Source organism: Aquarana catesbeiana, linkage group LG02 (assembly GCF_042186555.1).
Source record: "Aquarana catesbeiana isolate 2022-GZ linkage group LG02, ASM4218655v1, whole genome shotgun sequence".
In the NCBI taxonomy this organism is placed as follows: Eukaryota; Metazoa; Chordata; class Amphibia; order Anura; family Ranidae; genus Aquarana; species Aquarana catesbeiana.
In genome coordinates, this window is record NC_133325.1 from 209,528,683 (window position 1) to 209,545,728 (window position 17,046).

Below are 17,046 nucleotides of genomic sequence, written 5' to 3' on the forward strand. Positions count from 1 at the left end.
CTTCCAAGAACAGATCGATTCTACTGTATGACCTGTGTCTGCGCGAGAAGAATGAATAGTCCCTCTCGTTCGCAATAAGGCATCTCCAAGAATCGTACAGTTTGTGGTTACGTATTACCGAGTTCAGTGAGGATGGAAGATGTTTTGGTTTAGAGGTGGAGTCCAGCACTGGGTCAGGAACAACATTGAAATCCCTGCACAGCACCAACATACCCTACTGGATAGACCGGATCTTCTTCATCATCTTGTTAACAAATCTGATCTGTCCTGTATTAGGGGCATAGATATTCGCCACTGTGTATGTGTTTGAGTTTATGTCACATACCAGAATGATGAAGCGACCCTGTGGGTCAACATTAACCTTGTGAATATTGAAGGCGACCGTATCTCTAATTGCCACCATCACCCCTTTCCTTTTTGCGTCTGCATTAGCACAATATATAAACAGAAATTTAGGATGCGTACATTTGGGAGGGGACATGGAGGCAAAGTGGGTCTCCTGAATGCATAAAATGTCACAATTGTGATGGAGGGCCTCCTTCCAGAGGGACCTACGCTTGGCCGGGTGATTTAATCACTTAGCATTTATTGTGGATTAGTATGATGGTGCTGAATGTTGTTTAATAAAAATGGTTCACTCACATTCAATAATGTACCAGACTATGACTGGAGAACTTGTGAGGATTTGGATTGCTGTGGTGGTCTCACTGCTCATTGGCTGGAATATCTGATGAGCGATAAGGAGAAGAGGTCACTTCTGACTGATGAAAGAGAAAGACAAGATTTTTCATATGCATTTTTTTTGAAAAAACACACTTTTTTAATTTTAATGCACTAAAACACACTATATTGCCAAAATGTTTGATGAAATAAAAAATATGATCTTAGGCCGAGTACATGGATACCAAACATGACATGCTTTAAAATTGCACACAATCGTGTAGTGGCGACAAACTACATACATTTTTAAAAGCCTTTAAAAGTCTTTACAGGTTACCACTTTAGATTTACAGAGGAGCTCTACTACTAAAATTACTGCCCTCGATCTGACCTTCGCGGTGCTACCTCACATGCATAGCCCAATTACTGTTTACATATCACGCCAGACCGATGCTTGTGTTCACCTTTGCGCGAGAGCAGGGGGGACAAGGGTGCTTTTTTTTTTTTTTTAATTATTTATTTTGCTTTTTATTTTTTTTTTAAACTTTTCCTTTCATTTTTTTTAATCATTTTTATTGTTATCTCAGGGATTGTAAATATCCCCTATTATAGCAACAGGTAGTGACAGCTCTGATCAGCTCTATGGTCAGCTGGCAGAAGCACCGGCTGCATTCTCAGGTTACCTGTTGGGACAGGCAAGCCAGAGAAAAACAAGGAAGATGGTGGGGGGGCATTCCTTCCCACTGCTTGTAAAAGCAGTCTAAAAGCTAATTAGCCACTAAGATAGCTTTTACATGAAAGCCAACCGCTGGCTGAAAATAATGATACCAAGATGATATCTAAACCCGTAGGTATCATTCTGGTATAACCACTCAAAATCCAGCAACATACCAGTACGTTGCTGGTCTTTGTTGGGCATATATTATAATCTTCTTTTTCATGCAGCCTGTGGGCTGCGTGAAAAAAAGAGATTGATCAGTGGGTATGCCCACCATTAGAATACCTCCCTTCATCCACCCACTTCTAATGATGGGCATACATGTACCATTTATATATGCCGAAGCATGGGGGCATCCTACCCAAAAGTTAGGAGCAAATCGCTCCTCCATCCCCGCTGCCCCCATGCTTTGGCATATATGCTCTTGCGCTGGAGTCATGGCTTTATGTATCGTGGGAGCAAACGCTGTTGCTGTCAAGATAAATAAATCCGCGCTGCAACTGAATGGCGTGCCTGCTAAGTAAATAATGCTTAACAATAAAACAAAGTAACATTACAGTATAAAAGTAAGACTTACCAGACCTGCAAAGCAAATACAAAAAAAAATAGTAAAGAATAAAACATTTTTTAACGCAATCTGTGCCTAAAATATACATATGCCAAAGCATGGGGGCATCCGCCCCAAAATTTTAGGAGCAAATCGCTCCTCCACCCCTGCTGCCCCCATGCTTCGGCATATATGCTCTTTTTTTTAACTGTGGTGGTGAAATCATGTGTTAACTGAACGTTGCAGATTAGGGTCTCTCAAAATGTGACCCAGAGACCTTGTGTACGTGTGCCTAGGATTGTGTGGTGCTGTATCCTACGCTAAAACTCCACTAGTGTGTGGTAGCATTTGAAACATTCACCAATGCAGAGACCAGGTTGGCCAGGACAGGAGGGACAATAAAGCCACGCCTAAATCCGCGTTTGCTGCAGACACATATTTTTTGGGGGTTTCTTTGGGTAGGGGTACCAGAGAGGACAAAAAGAAAATTCCTCTCATGCAGCCAGCTCTATGCATTTGGATTGGAAAGTTGGGCAAGAGCACCAACTGGAAAAAGAAGGGCTCTGATCTCTTCCTGGAATTTAACGAAGGATCTAGTCTATCCTGAAGCTCTGCATAGCACATGAGTGTTCAGCAAAGCCAATTGAAATAAATAAACAGACACTTTTTTGTACCAGCGTCTGTCCTTACGAGCAGTTGAGGTCCGCCCCACCCATGTTAAAGTTGTATTCGTGGACACAGAGGGGTTTCTCCACAACACCAGTCGCTGTAGGAATTTGGACTGCCGTGTCTGTGTGAAGCGAAGACAGAACTAAAACATTCTGTGAATCCCTCCATTTCACTGCTAACAAATTATTACACCTCAAGCAGGCTCTCTTCCCCCGACTAAGACAGGATTCTACAAGCCGTTGAGGGAAGCCCCAGCGATTAGATCCCATGGTACCACATGCGCCAATTCCACAATCAAGAAGGTGACTAAAAAGTGGCACGCTTGTGTAGTATTTGTCCACGTACAAGTGGTACCCCTTTCTGAATAAGGGTGACACCAAGTCCCACACTATCTTACCAGCACTTCCTATGTAGTCGGGGCAGTTCTCCGGCTCTACATAACTATCTCTTCCCTCGTAAACCATAAAACGATATGTATAGCCTGTTGCACAGAGCTTATACATCTTGACCCTGTATCTGGCATGCTTGATGGGAAGACACTGTTTGATAGACAAGCAGCCAGAAAACTTAATCAGGGACTCATCAATGCAGACAACTTGATTGGGAGTAAACAAGGCTGCAAAACTTTGGTTGAAGTGGCTTACGAGGGGCCGAATTTTGTAGAGCCGATTGTATCCAGGGTCACCCCGAGGAGGACAGAGTTCATTGTCACTGAAGTGCATGAACCTCAAGATCTGCTCGTATTGTGTCCTGGTCATGGAGGCTGAGAACACGGGCATATGGTGAATTGGGTCAGTGGACCAATATGACCGCAACTCACTCTTTTTGGTTATGCCCATGAGGAGGGATAGGCCCAGAAATGTCTTAAATTCATAAACCGTAATTGGTTTCGAATCTCTGGCAAGGGGCAAAAGGGGATGAGCGGTGATGCATTGACCAGCATACAAATTGCTTTGGGCCACAATAGATCTATAGAGATCTTCGTTGAAAAACAGCGAATAAAAATCAAGTGTTTCCACCTGAATTCCGGGTTGGCCAGTGAATGGGGAAGTACGGCTGCTGCAGAAGTGGTGGGTACCCAATTAGGATTGGCGAATGCAGCAGGGAGGGCACTGTGGGCACGACGGCCTGTGTTTGTCTTCTTCTTGGTGACAGCGGGACACTACTCGTGCTTGCCACCTCGTCAGCTTGAACTGCACTTATGGGACTTGCCACGTCACCACGTGTTAATGCAGTGCTGGATGTACGACCAGGATGTACTAGGCCGCTGGTGCTTGCCAGTTCACCAGAAGAAATAGCGGCGCTAGTACTACTCTGCTCCATACGAGGGACCTGTGGTTCTTGCATCTCTACTACAGCAGAAAAAGATCGGGATCTGGTACGCCTGACCTTGGCAAGGACCACAACTCCATTGTCAGAGCTATCCGTCAGGGTGTCGTCTACAGGATCGTATTCTGAGCCTGAATCTGACAGATGAGTGACTTCCTCTTCACCATCTGTCATACTCAGAAATGTGTAGGCCTCTTCACTAGTGTACCTTTGATTTGACATTTTGGTCTCTAAATTTAGTGGTACACTAGTGAGACTCACAGGTAAAAAAGCTCCTAACTGTTAGCGACTGATTCAACGCTACCAAAAAAACTGTTATGCCCTGTACATACGGTCGGACATTGATCGGACATTCCGACAACAAAATCCTAGGATTTTTTCAGACGGATGTTGGCTCAAACTTGTCTTGAATACACACGGTCACACAAAGTTGGTGGAAAATCCGATCGTTCTGAATGTGGTGATGTAAAACACGTATGTCAGGACTATAAACGGGGCAGTAGCCAATAGCTTTTGTCTCTTAATTTATTCTGAGCATGCGTGGCACTTTGTGCGTCGGATTTCTGTACACACGATCGGAATTTCCGACGGATTTTGTTGTCGGAAAATTTTATAGCAAGCTCTCAAACTTTGTGTGTCGGAAATTCCTATGGAAAATGTGTGATGGAGCTTACACACGGTCGGAATTTCCTACAACAAGGTCCTATCACACATTTCCCATCGGAAAATCCTATCGTGTGTACAGGGCATTAGTGTTTGCAGAGATCAGGCCTGACTGTGCGAACGCTGCAGTTATGTGTGTTGATTTTTGTAAGTGACAGTGATCGATTGATACTGCACTTGGGAGGGCTGGGCTGGGCGGAGGGGCTAAACGCAGGTGCTAGCAGGTATCTGGGCTGATCCTGCTAACACTGCTTTTTTGGGAAACCTAAACTGCTGGGGACACTAGTATAGATCTGATCAGATCAGATATTGATCCATTCAGACACTATACTACTAAGGGAGGCGTATGGTGCGTGCGTGGGTGTTAGCGGTACTGGCACTAATCTATGCTGCCTAGGGCGATGCAGATCTGACGCCAAAACCTAACTTTGAACACCCGCCCGGTGATCAGGGGGTTAAATCTTTATTGGGTAAAATATGGCGGGTGCCCTGACTAAATCTAGCTAAACTGCATCACTCGTGACACTTATACTGTGATCACAGGTGACATGGGGTAATCAAGGGCTTAAACCTTTTTTGGGGGGTTAGGGGGGTCCCTGGACCTATCTGGGCCTAAGACTAATTACCCTAACACTGATTTTTGTCACTAATGACACTAGTACAGCGATAAAAAAAAATCTGATTCCTGTACTGGGTGACACAGTGACATGTGGTTAAGGGGTTAATTGGGGGTGATCGGGGGTGATCTGGGGTGATCAGACGTGATCGGGGGGTGAATTGTGTTCCTATGTGACCTGGTGTCAGTGTAGTGTTGGTGCACTTACTTGGATGTCTTCTCTCCTCTCGGTCTGGAATGAAAAGACCGACACAAGGAGATATGACATCACTTGTCAGTGTTTACATTTACACAGACGGGGAAGGATATCAATCGTCAGGATCTAATCTGATCGGCGGGGGGGCGCGCAGGGGGGGCCATTAAACCGCGTGCATCACGTAGTATAATGTGATTTTGCATAGCCGGGCCAACCTGCCACAGTAAAACTGCGACGGCTGGTCCAGAACCGGATAAGGAAGAATAAGCTGTCTTCAAGCAATCATACCTGCCCTTCATTTATCCATTGTTATACATTGAGGTTCTTATAATCTAAAGTTAGGACTGTACAATAAGAGGGACCTTCATCATGAGACAGTACAGTTTCACGTATATTTGCATAAGTTATGCAATGCAATTAAAACTATTTTAATGCAGATTATTAGACATTGTAATTTTCTTCTTTTTTTTTGGCCAGCTGGTAAGTGTGCTGGGTGTTAACTAGGTTAAGTGTATATGTGAATACAGTCCAATCACTATAGGAGTATTCACATATACACAGCTAAATCTGAGGAGTTTGGGTGAAAAGAGGTAACTCAATTGCAAAATAACAAAAAACTTGTGTTGTTTTTATACTATAAATAACTTGCACATTGAGTCCATAATCCATAACACTTGTACGATAGTAAATATATCAAAGAAAAGGAAAAAGGTGGGACTTTAAATGTGGTAAAACGGGGCCGTTCAGGTCCCCTCCTCCATCCCGGTACAATATATTGGGTAATGAAAGCAAATAATGGGACTTTCCATGAAGCACACGGGAGCAATAGTACAATTGAATAAAGAATACATTTTAATTGGTTCAAAATATCATACAGTTTTCATATCAAATTGTTTCATGCATTTTCCCACATATATATATTTTTAAAAAAACTATACAATTCATTAGAGCCAGACAATATACATTCCAACAAGGAGTTAGTACATATTGTAGAATATAAGAAATAAGTAGAACATGATTACATGGATTAAGTTCAGTAGCTGTAATGATTGGGAACAAACAAGGATATCACTGAAATGAGGTAAGGGAGAGGAACAAATGAATTGGAATGGCCATAAAAACATTCCATGGATGTATACACTAGGTTGTTGTTAGCGCTACGTGTTTCAATGCCTTATAGCCTATCATCAGGAGCAAAAACCATGGTAGTAGTCTATAAATAAAAGAAACAGTAATGTTTAGAAATAGAAAAGAAAAGCAAAAAGCTAACCCTGGACAAGAGAGATCCCCCATGGATTCAATCTGCCCGTACACTTACATGAGGGTCCTCGCAGCGGTGGTGTGGCCATGAAATTACCAGACCAGCCAGAAAAGTCCCATCCGGGAGCTGAGGGAACGCAATGAGGCAAACAGCAGCCCAACATGAACAGCGCCCCTTGTGGGTCAAAGTGTAAGAAATGGTGGTTGTGAATGGGGAAACCCCTATGGAAAACTTCTGTGAAGAAGTATGACAAAAACCAAAACATAAATTATGTTGAAAGGGTGATGTCAAATTAGTGTGTAAAAAAGCAAAATGGAAAAAATGAAGATCAGTGAAAAAAGGAGGGAAAGGGGTGATTAATAAGTAGGAAATAGAGTGAGGGTGAAAATTAAAAGAAATGTTTACCTGAGTCTGGATGACTGAGAGCAAACGTGCCTAGGTGCATCGTGCCTGACTGATGAGAGAGGAGTGATCAGTACTATGTGTGAAACCCAAATGGGGAAGGGGTCCATATAGGCAGTGCCTCCGCAGACACACCCCCAATGTCATGTGTGAGTCCACAAATGGGGAGAGGAGGGGAAAGCACCAACAGCCAAGAAGCCAGACCACCATTGCCCCACAGCCGGAGGCGCCAACCAAACCATCCCCCAGTGGGCTAACGGGTGGAAAACACTCAGCCAGCAGCGCAGTGTCACAAGGATGCCGTGTGCTCGGCAAAGAATGCATGACGTCGACAAGCAGTGGGGACAGCCCCGCCCACCCCTCGTCAGAACAGGTTGGAGGGAGGGTCCGCAGTCCGCATCGCAGCTCCCGAATGGAACAAGAAAGGCAAGGTCCAACAAAAGACACAGCCACACACACCACTGCGCACATGTAAGGAGAAAAAACAAAATAAAATATAATTGGTTAGAAAAAATAGAGAAAAAAAAGAGAAAAATTGGATTTTGTATGAAAAAAATTGGAAGGGATTAGAAGTAGATGGAAATGGCTGACAGACAGCCATTTTGGTATGTAAAAGAGTTACTATTGTTAGTGCGACTGTGTGCTTCCATCCCTAAATAGTTAATATATCAAAGAAATGGAAAAAGGTGGGACTTTAAATGAGGTAAAACGGGGCCGTTCAGGTCCCCTCCTCCATCCCGGTACAATATATTGGGTAGTAAGAGCAAATGACGGGACTTTCCATGAAGCACACGGGAGCAATAGTACAATTGAATAAAGAATACATTTTAATTGGTTCAAAATATTATACAGTTTTCATATCAAATTGTTTTATAACGCATCACGTAGCATAACGTGATTTTGCGCAGCCGGGCCAACCTGCCACAGTAAAACTGCGATGGCTGGTCCGGAATCGGTTAAGGAGGAATAAGCTGTCTACAAGCATTCATACCTGTCCTTCATTTATCCATTGTTATACATTGAGGCTCTTATAATCTAAAGTTAGGACTGTACAATAAGAGGGACCTTCATCATGAAACAGTACAGTTTTCACGTATATTTGCACAAGTTATGCAATGCAATTAAACTTTTTTAATGCAAATTATTAAACATTGTAATTTTCTTCTTTTTTTGGCCAGCTGGTAAGTGTGCTGGGTGTTAACTAGGTTAAGTGTATATGTGAATACAGTCCAATCACTATAGGAGTATTCACATATACACAGCTAAATCTGAGGAGTTTTGGTGAAAAGAGGTAACTCAATTGCAAAATAACAATAAACTAGTGTTGCTCTTATACTAGAAATAACTTGCACATTGAGTCCATAGTCCGTAACACTTGTATGATAGTAGTGACAAAAGGAAACTGAATCCTGGGGTAACCCTGATGCTCTCAACACCAGCGGTACCCCGGAAACTGAATATGGATCAAAGAAAGAGAGAGCACATTGGCTCTTGGTGCAGTATAATTTCATTAATTTAAATGCAGTGCATTTATTGTGAATTTAAAAACAAAAGTAATCACACTCACAATTGGAAGTGTCGGGAATCAGAGGCTAAAGAGACCAGACATGTAGCTACACAAGGGAACTGAGACCAAACAAAGGATATATCATTAAAGTTATATTTATTTACAGTGAAAACACACCAATAAACATACACAGCAACCAGTGAAAACATAAACCACTCCAGAAAACAAGAACAAAAATAACTTAGGAACCTAACTACTATCTATATACAATAACTACAACATAAGGGACAAAGGTAACAGGGATGCAAGGAAGGGGAACACGACTGGGTACAAGAGCAGGGAGCAAGGCAGAGGGATGCAGGACGGATCAAGACATAGGAAGGTTCAGGATAGGTATCAGGCACAATCTGGTAGCAAGGAGGCGATCAGACAGGATAGTAACACCCTGGGTGAAAGGAGCAGCAGCCTTAAATATCCACCTGGCACCTGGAGCAGGTGTGGCTGATCAGAACCTGCTGGCTTCTGGGAGACACCTGCTGGTGGACACTGGAACTGCAGCCATTGGCCCAGTGAACCCCAGTGCCACTAGCAGGTGAACTCAACCCTGACAGGAAGCTTGTTTAAAGCATTTTACCCAAACAGTCACAGTCCTGCCGATGGAAAATCATCTTACACTGACTCGCAGCACAAAGGGTGTTAGCCGGCAGCTCCAGGTGCACTGTGACACTCTCCCCCCCAGCCGCAAGCCGCACAGCAAAGCTGGTGTACACGCCCAGTCAACCAGCAGGCCAGCTTCATGCACGGCACTACTTGAGAGAAGATAGACAGCTTATAGGAGAGTAATGCGGTTGTTCTGACATTGTGTTTTGGAGGGGCGGAGCCTCCTTTTTCAAGTTCAACTGGTGGCTAATATAATGCACCCTAATTGGTCACTATGCCTAGCAAATGTGTATAGGGCACAGTCTGATTGGAGGATTCAAATAAGACGTCTGTTTACAACCCATGTGAGAGTGTGATAAGAAAAAACAAGCCCTTTGAAGTGGAAAGATATTTACACCAACACCAACACCAACAGGGAAGCTAGGAATGTGTGATGCTGAACACACTCATTGGTTGAAATATATTCCCATCTAACTAAAATATATTTGTAACTACAGTATTATTTACATGGGTTAATGTAAATTTCTCATAATTTCATTATTTAATTTGGGAAATATGTATTTTTTTTTGCAATGCCCTTCTGTGGGCACCTTGGGTCAGTTGCCAATTTGTTTGAAAGATGGTGCAGCATGGCCAAGATGCTTGATGCTGCACTTCAGCCACTGCTTTGGCTCGTGTGTATTGATGGTGCTCACCTCCTGATAGCTGCACTGGAATAGCCTCTGTCTCTCATTTTAGGTCTCACAGACATGTTAATGATTTATTCTTTACTTTAATAAACAGCTATAGCAAGACATAGATGAATGATATAGTGCTTTGGTGTGAGAAAGAGCTGTGGTACTTTGAAGGACTAAACTGTCATAATAAGTAATGCTTTACTGCAAACAAAGAAAATCTTTTGCAGTGTGGGCAGATACTTTAGGCTTCTACTTCTGATAACATAAAACAAAATTAAAAGACCCTAACAAAATTAAAAACAGAGTAAAAATTAAAAAAAAACTCGAAAAATGGCTAAAATCAATCCTACAGAAAAAAACAAGTTTATTGCAAAGTAAAATTTTAAAGACAAAAACCAATAAATTGCCCATAAAGAAAACAAAAAAGAGGGAGACAGAGGCAAAACAGAATCAAAATTTGTTGCAGACACACACAAAAAGAATAAAAAATGAGTCCTAAAAAACCTCTCATGAAAAGAGAATGGTGTGCTTACACTCCACTGTCCCTAGCCCCACAAGCTGAAATTCACTGCAAAGAATCAGTAGGAATATACCACAGCAATGAAGACAGCATTGTATATAATGTTGATTTTTTTTACGGGTAGGGGGGCCATTGCAATGCCAGACAATCTTTAATTCTTCATAATAAAAAATAATGATCAGATAGAATCTAGAAATGTATTTATTGCTTGCCTTTCTTTTTGGCTGTCTCCTAGGTTCTCCTAGTGCACTTGTGCATCAAATAACTTACAAAACTGGTATTGAGCATTGAAAGAAGAAGCCACACATTTTGTTGATTAAAACATAATTTTTAATCTGTGCACATTCACATGTGCGTTTAGGATTTATTTTATTTTTAATATATATATATATATATATATATATATATATATATATATATATATATATATATATATATATATATACAGTGGCTTGCAAAAGTATTCGGCCCCCTTGAACTTTTCAACCTTTTGCCACATTTCAGGCTTCAAACATAAAGATATAAAATTTTAATTTTTTGTGAAGAATCACCAACAAGTGGGACACAATTGTGAAGTGGAACGAAATCTTTTGGATTTTTGAAACTTTTTTAACTAATAAAAAAATGAAAAGTGGGGCATGCAAAATTATTCGGCCCCTTTACTTTCAGTGCAGCAAACTCACTCCAGAAGTTCAGCGAGGATCTCTGAATGATCCAATGTTGTCCTAAATGACTGATGGTGATAAATAGAATCCACCTGTGTGTAATCAAGTCTCTGTATAAATGCACCTGCTCTGTGATAGTCTCAGGGTTCTGTTGAAAGGTTGAAAAGTTCAAGGGGGCCGAATACTTTCGCAAGCCACTATATATATATATATATATATATTTTTTTTTTTTTTTTAACAATATTTTTTTTTCGTTTTTAAATTTTTTTTTTTGTTTTTTTTTTTTACAAACAGGCATCATTGGTTTTTATTTATTTATATTTTTATGTTTTTTACAAACAGGCCACATTTTTTTTGTTTTTTAGTATAAATAGGCCTCATTTTTTTTTTTTTACAAACAGGCCTCTATTTTTGGGGGCTTTAACAAACAGGCCTAAAATTGTTAAAAGTCAAAAGCCCAGAATGGGGTCAGCAAAAAAGGAAATGAAGAACACGATCAATGGTTTTTTTGGGAAAAGGGGATTAGATTCTCCCCAAAACGATCATGTTCTTCATTTCCTGCTTCATATTGTCCAGCCGATTATGCATGATGTCAATGGTATTGCGCATGGCATCAATATCCCCATTCAAGGCCATAATCTGCCCAATTAATCTTTGGGCACTGTCTGTGGTAAATGGTTCCCCTTCTTCCACAACCATCACATCACCTAAAATTGAGGAAAAAAAGTCTTTAGAAATATGCAGGCATACATAGATTACCAGAAGCTGGGGTGTCAGACACTCACCTGGTGGGGTGCACATGTTACCCACTTCCTCCACCTCTCCTTCCTCAACATCCTCGGGGGGGCGCTGGTGCTTGGAACTGGTTCCACCGCTTCCCCCCCACAACCAGAACATCACCTAAAATTGATGAAAAAAGATGTCTTTAGAAATATGCAGGCATACATAGATTATGAGAAGCTGGGGTGTCAGACACTCACCTGGTGGGGTGCCCATGTCACCCACCTCCTCCACCGCTCCTTCCTCCACATCCATGTTTAGGCTTGGGCTGATTTCCCAATCCAGCAGACGAGGTCTGGGGTCCCTGGGATCAGGTTGTCTGAGTCTTTTCTCCCCTATGAGAATGAAACAAAAGGTATACTTAGCACACAGATATTTGAGTCAAGGAATAGGAATATGAAACATTGTATTGAAGTGGTGTACAATTTTTTGTTTGGGCAGAGATCCAAGTTGAAGACATGATTAAAATACCCTTTGAAACAAGCCGGAATACTTACCTTTTTTGGCTACATTTCACAGATAGAGACACCCCAACAAGTATCCACTGGAGCACCTGTGTGGGTTACCCTAAAAAATGTATTCTGGTGTCCCACACTATTGCTCCTGAGTCCAGATGTGTAAACAGCTGCTGAGTGTCCTCTGCTTACATTCCACTGAATGAAATTTGCTATTCATTCTAGTTTCAAAGACATCTAGACAACAATGTCCTAAACTTCTTTTAATAAGACAAAGTTCCAAGACCAAAATGTTGTTTAAACCCTGTATCAACTAAAAACATTGTATATACTTGCAAATGATGTTCCTACGAATGATGTTCCCAACGAACGAATAACGATTAAAACTGTACAGTAAAGAAAAGCACAGGGAGTAGCATGCAGGTTAATAATCAGAATAGGAAATACACGACAAGTACTTACTTTTTTTAAGGACTTTCTTAATTCGTCTGTACTGATCCGGCTCCCTCAATTGTGGGAGACCATCAGACCATCGTTTCCTCAGCTGGTCTTTAGAGCGTTGTACCCCAAAATTATGATGTAGCATCTTCACCACTTTAGACATTATTTTTGTCTTTCGTAATTTAGGCTGGGCGTATGGTCCATACTTCCCATGGTAATCTTTTCTCTGCAAAATTGCTACCATCTCCACCATCTCTTCAAAGATCATATTGGAGGCCTCAAATCTCCTCTTCCTGGATCGGGACATTTCGGGCTCCGGGCTTTCCTCGTCACTGGAGTAATTAGTACACACCTGCTGTGTCTCCGCCATTGTTACTCCTACTGCTCACCGTAGAGAGAAGGGGCAGAGAATATTTGTGAAAAAGAACATCAGGGGCAGGCAGAGTTTCACGCATGTGCAGTGTATATAAAGCTAACCCACATGTGACGTACGTACGTTCTGTGAGCGGGCAAAGTGAAGTTTTCGGAGTGAAGTTACGAGCGTCCAAAACTAAGGTAAATTTTCTCTACTTTGTAGCAGCCTATACTGCTTTTAAAGAGTGATACGTAAGTTTGGGATAAGATTATGTGAGTTTAGGCTGACATTAGTGTTTTTGTCTTGTGTATTGTCTTACAGCGAAAATGAATAACAAGTTTAAGGACCCTGAATTTCTGATACCATTTATTGAGAAGTACAGGGAGATAAGGAATCTGTGGAAGGCCGAACACCCTCAATATTACATTAAACCAGTAAGGAAGTCAACGCTGGAGAGACTTCTGGCATTTGTGCAGACTTTCATCCCAGAAGCAACCGTGGAGATTTTGGAAAAGAAAATTGGGATCTTGCGAAATATGTATAGGAGGGAGCATAACAAGATTCAGACTTCCCTGAGATCAGGAGCATCAGCAGATGATGTGTATGTACCCAGGCTGTGGTATTTCGAGAAATTACATTTTCTTGATGATCAGATTGAAGCCAGGGAATCATTTTTGACCCTTCCCTCCACGCTTCCCTGCACCCTTCCCTCCACACCAGTGGAGGCTGATGAGGACCAACCTGGGACTTCCATCATGGAAGAACTGGATGTGACCATCTGGAGCCAGGTATATTATTTTTAGACATATTTAGTGTCCCAATTAATGATGTTAACTAGATGTTCTAGTTGATTATATATTAAGGATTTTATCCAAAAAATGATGTCTACATATCAATTGACAGTAGTGGCCAAAAAATGTTTGTCACCAGCTTGAAAAAATGCTGGTGTCAGAATGATACTCTTTTATACGTATTAACATTGAATTTGCAAGTCATGAGCTGAAAATTGTGTGTGATTGATGAACCAAAAACTAAAACTATGTCCCTTTTTTATACACGGGATGAGCTCAGCCAGGAGGAAGGTGTGGAAAGTGGCAGGCAGGAGGAGGCCGGGCCCAGTGACAGCCAGGAGAAGACAGGGGTTAATGTCAGCCAGGAGGTGGCCGGGCCCAGTAGGAGCCTCACACAATCACAGGTGCCCCCCTCCACCTTCATACAAAAAGGCCCAGAAAGGGGACAGTGACAGAGGAGGCATCACTGCGCCACATGAGAGAAGCTACAAATTTCCTCAAGAGCCCCCCAAAGCTGAATAGGCCTATGGCTCCTATATAGCCATCAGGTTGCTTGAAATGGAGAAGGGCCAACGCATTCTGTGTGAAAAACTTTTTCTGAGTTAACTGTCAACACCCAAATAAATGAGCAAGCCCCTCCTCCTCCTTCTCCTGCCACAAGTCAACCACCAGAGCCACAGCCTCCAAGGAAGGCTGCAGGGCAGTGTGGTGGGCAGGCTGCAATGAAGAGAAGAAAGTGAAGACCTGGCTTCAGTCTGGTCTGACAGAAGACACAGGCTGGTGTAGTACCACGGCCTGGGGACATATATGTCATCTGCTGCTGCTCTTGATCTCTGGGATTCCTGGACCAGATTGTGCTCCCTATTATATGGACTCCTCAAGATCCCAATTTTCTTTTCCACAGACTTGATATGTGCCCTGGGGCCAAAAAGCTTCACAAATTCCAAAAGTTTCTCTAGCGTTGACTTCATCTTTATTTTGTTAACCAGAATAAATGGATATTTTATTTTCAGAAAATACTTGCCTATGTGTTTTTATAAAAATACATTTTAAAAGACAATGTCAAATTAACAACCTCCCTGAGGTTAAAAAAACTTTACAGCAAAACAAAAAAAAAGGTTCTTGTGGTAACTTTACAAAAAATAAATAAATATATATATATATATATATATATATATATATATATATATATATATGGAGATCACTATAAAATAATTTTGTAACAATCCTAAAAAAAGATCTTGGTGAAATAAAAAATAATAAAAGATGACTCCAAAAAACAAATGTGTAAACATTAGTATGGAGATCAGGCTTTTAAAAAATACAATATCATTCATGAGATCAAAGAGAAATAATTCAGAAATCAGTTTGTGAATATGAGCAGCAAAACAACTTTGTTCTTCTAGCGTTAAAAAGAAGACAATTAATGCACTGCATTCAACAATAACAGAATTTGCAGCGTGAGGAATGTGCTAGCTACAATATGAACACTAGTTTTACCAGACTGAACGCTTCCGTCAAGTACTTGCTTCTAAGCATGCGTCTTTTTTTTGTCGGTCGGACTAGCATATAGACAAGCAGATTTCTCGATAGGAACTGGGTCTGGCGGAGTTACGGCGGAAAGAATTGAAGCATGTTCCAAATCTAAAGTCCATGAGACTTTTGACAGAAAAAGTCCGCTGAAGGTCCGATGAAGCCCAAAGACGGTCGGATTGTCTGCCGGATTCAGTCCGTCGGACCAGTCCGGTCGAAAAGTCCGGTCGTGTGTACTAGTTACATATACAGCTGAATGAGTGATCTGAAGAAATCTAAAGCGGAACACACATTCTTTCTCCTCTCCTAGTAGAGGGGGCATTATCTAGATTGTGATTTTATTCAAACAGTAAAAAATATACACACCTTAATGTAAAATAACAGTTTGTGTACAGTATGTCTTACCAATCTCTAAGCTTTATAAAAAAATGCTTAAATAAAACTGACCAACCCCACTATAGTTTCTTTTTAAAAGGCTGTAAATGCAGAAACTTTAAAGGCTGTTCTCTTGAGGCCTTGTTAAAATGGGGGCCTCTGCACTCTCAGCCCCTACAAGACTACCTTTGTACACTAACTTGCATAAGGACTAGTGATGGACAGTTATTTACTAGAAAATTCTTTTTTATTCAAGACAAGTATGCTATGTATGCTTCTGACTTAAAGATAAGTTAAAGGTAATTTTCCTCTTTTTTCAATGGGGTTAAGACAGTAAAAATCTCTTCTCAGGAAACCTGCTTTCCAATTATAGAATATAGAACTGCAGTATGTTGTGTTATGTTTGAACAAAAAAGTATTGGGTCTAACAAAAGCAAGCAAAAGACTAGCATTTCAGAACATTTTTGAACCAAAAACTAGAGAAGATGTGAAAGGTTTAAGTTCATGGCTTTTTCAACTGTTTCATGACTAATGTCAGTATGCATTGGCTGGAAAGAACAACACACTCCTGTACTAGAATCAGCTGACTGTGCAGTGTCACAGGTGCCTGGTCAAATCATGGATAATCTCATAGATGCCTTGCTGCCCTCTAGGACTGGGGTCGTCCTGACAGTGCTGTGAGAATAGAAAAAGAAAAGAGGGTGCACTGGCCTAGTGCATTATCCAACAGATTTATTAAAAGATATGAATAAAATCATAAAGATGTCTATTCATAAACATAAGTTAAAAAAAACTTGTCAGACTACATGTGTGACTATCTCTCATCGGTAACTGGAATCACTGAACCTGGGAGTGGGGGGTGCTGGATAAGACCCCTCAGGCTTATGCATTTTGAAAGACTGGCCTTCTTCTTTAGAGCCTAGCTTGAAATGGCATAATTCACAGTACTTATATCCTATAGACACACCCTACAGACACACCCAGGACATAAGAGCCATGGCTCCTCCCATGGGAGTAAATGAGGGAGGGCTAAGAGGTGAAGTGAAGCGCACAAAGCACAAACCACATGAACACCACAAAAATACAAAAACACACACAAGGCAGATATGCAGCTTCCAGGTGAAGGACAAATGCACATGCAGGACCCCAATAGTCAAAATCACCACATCTGTACTACACTCCAAACACTAGCGATGAGTAACTACATCATTAAAAGAGAAGTCAAT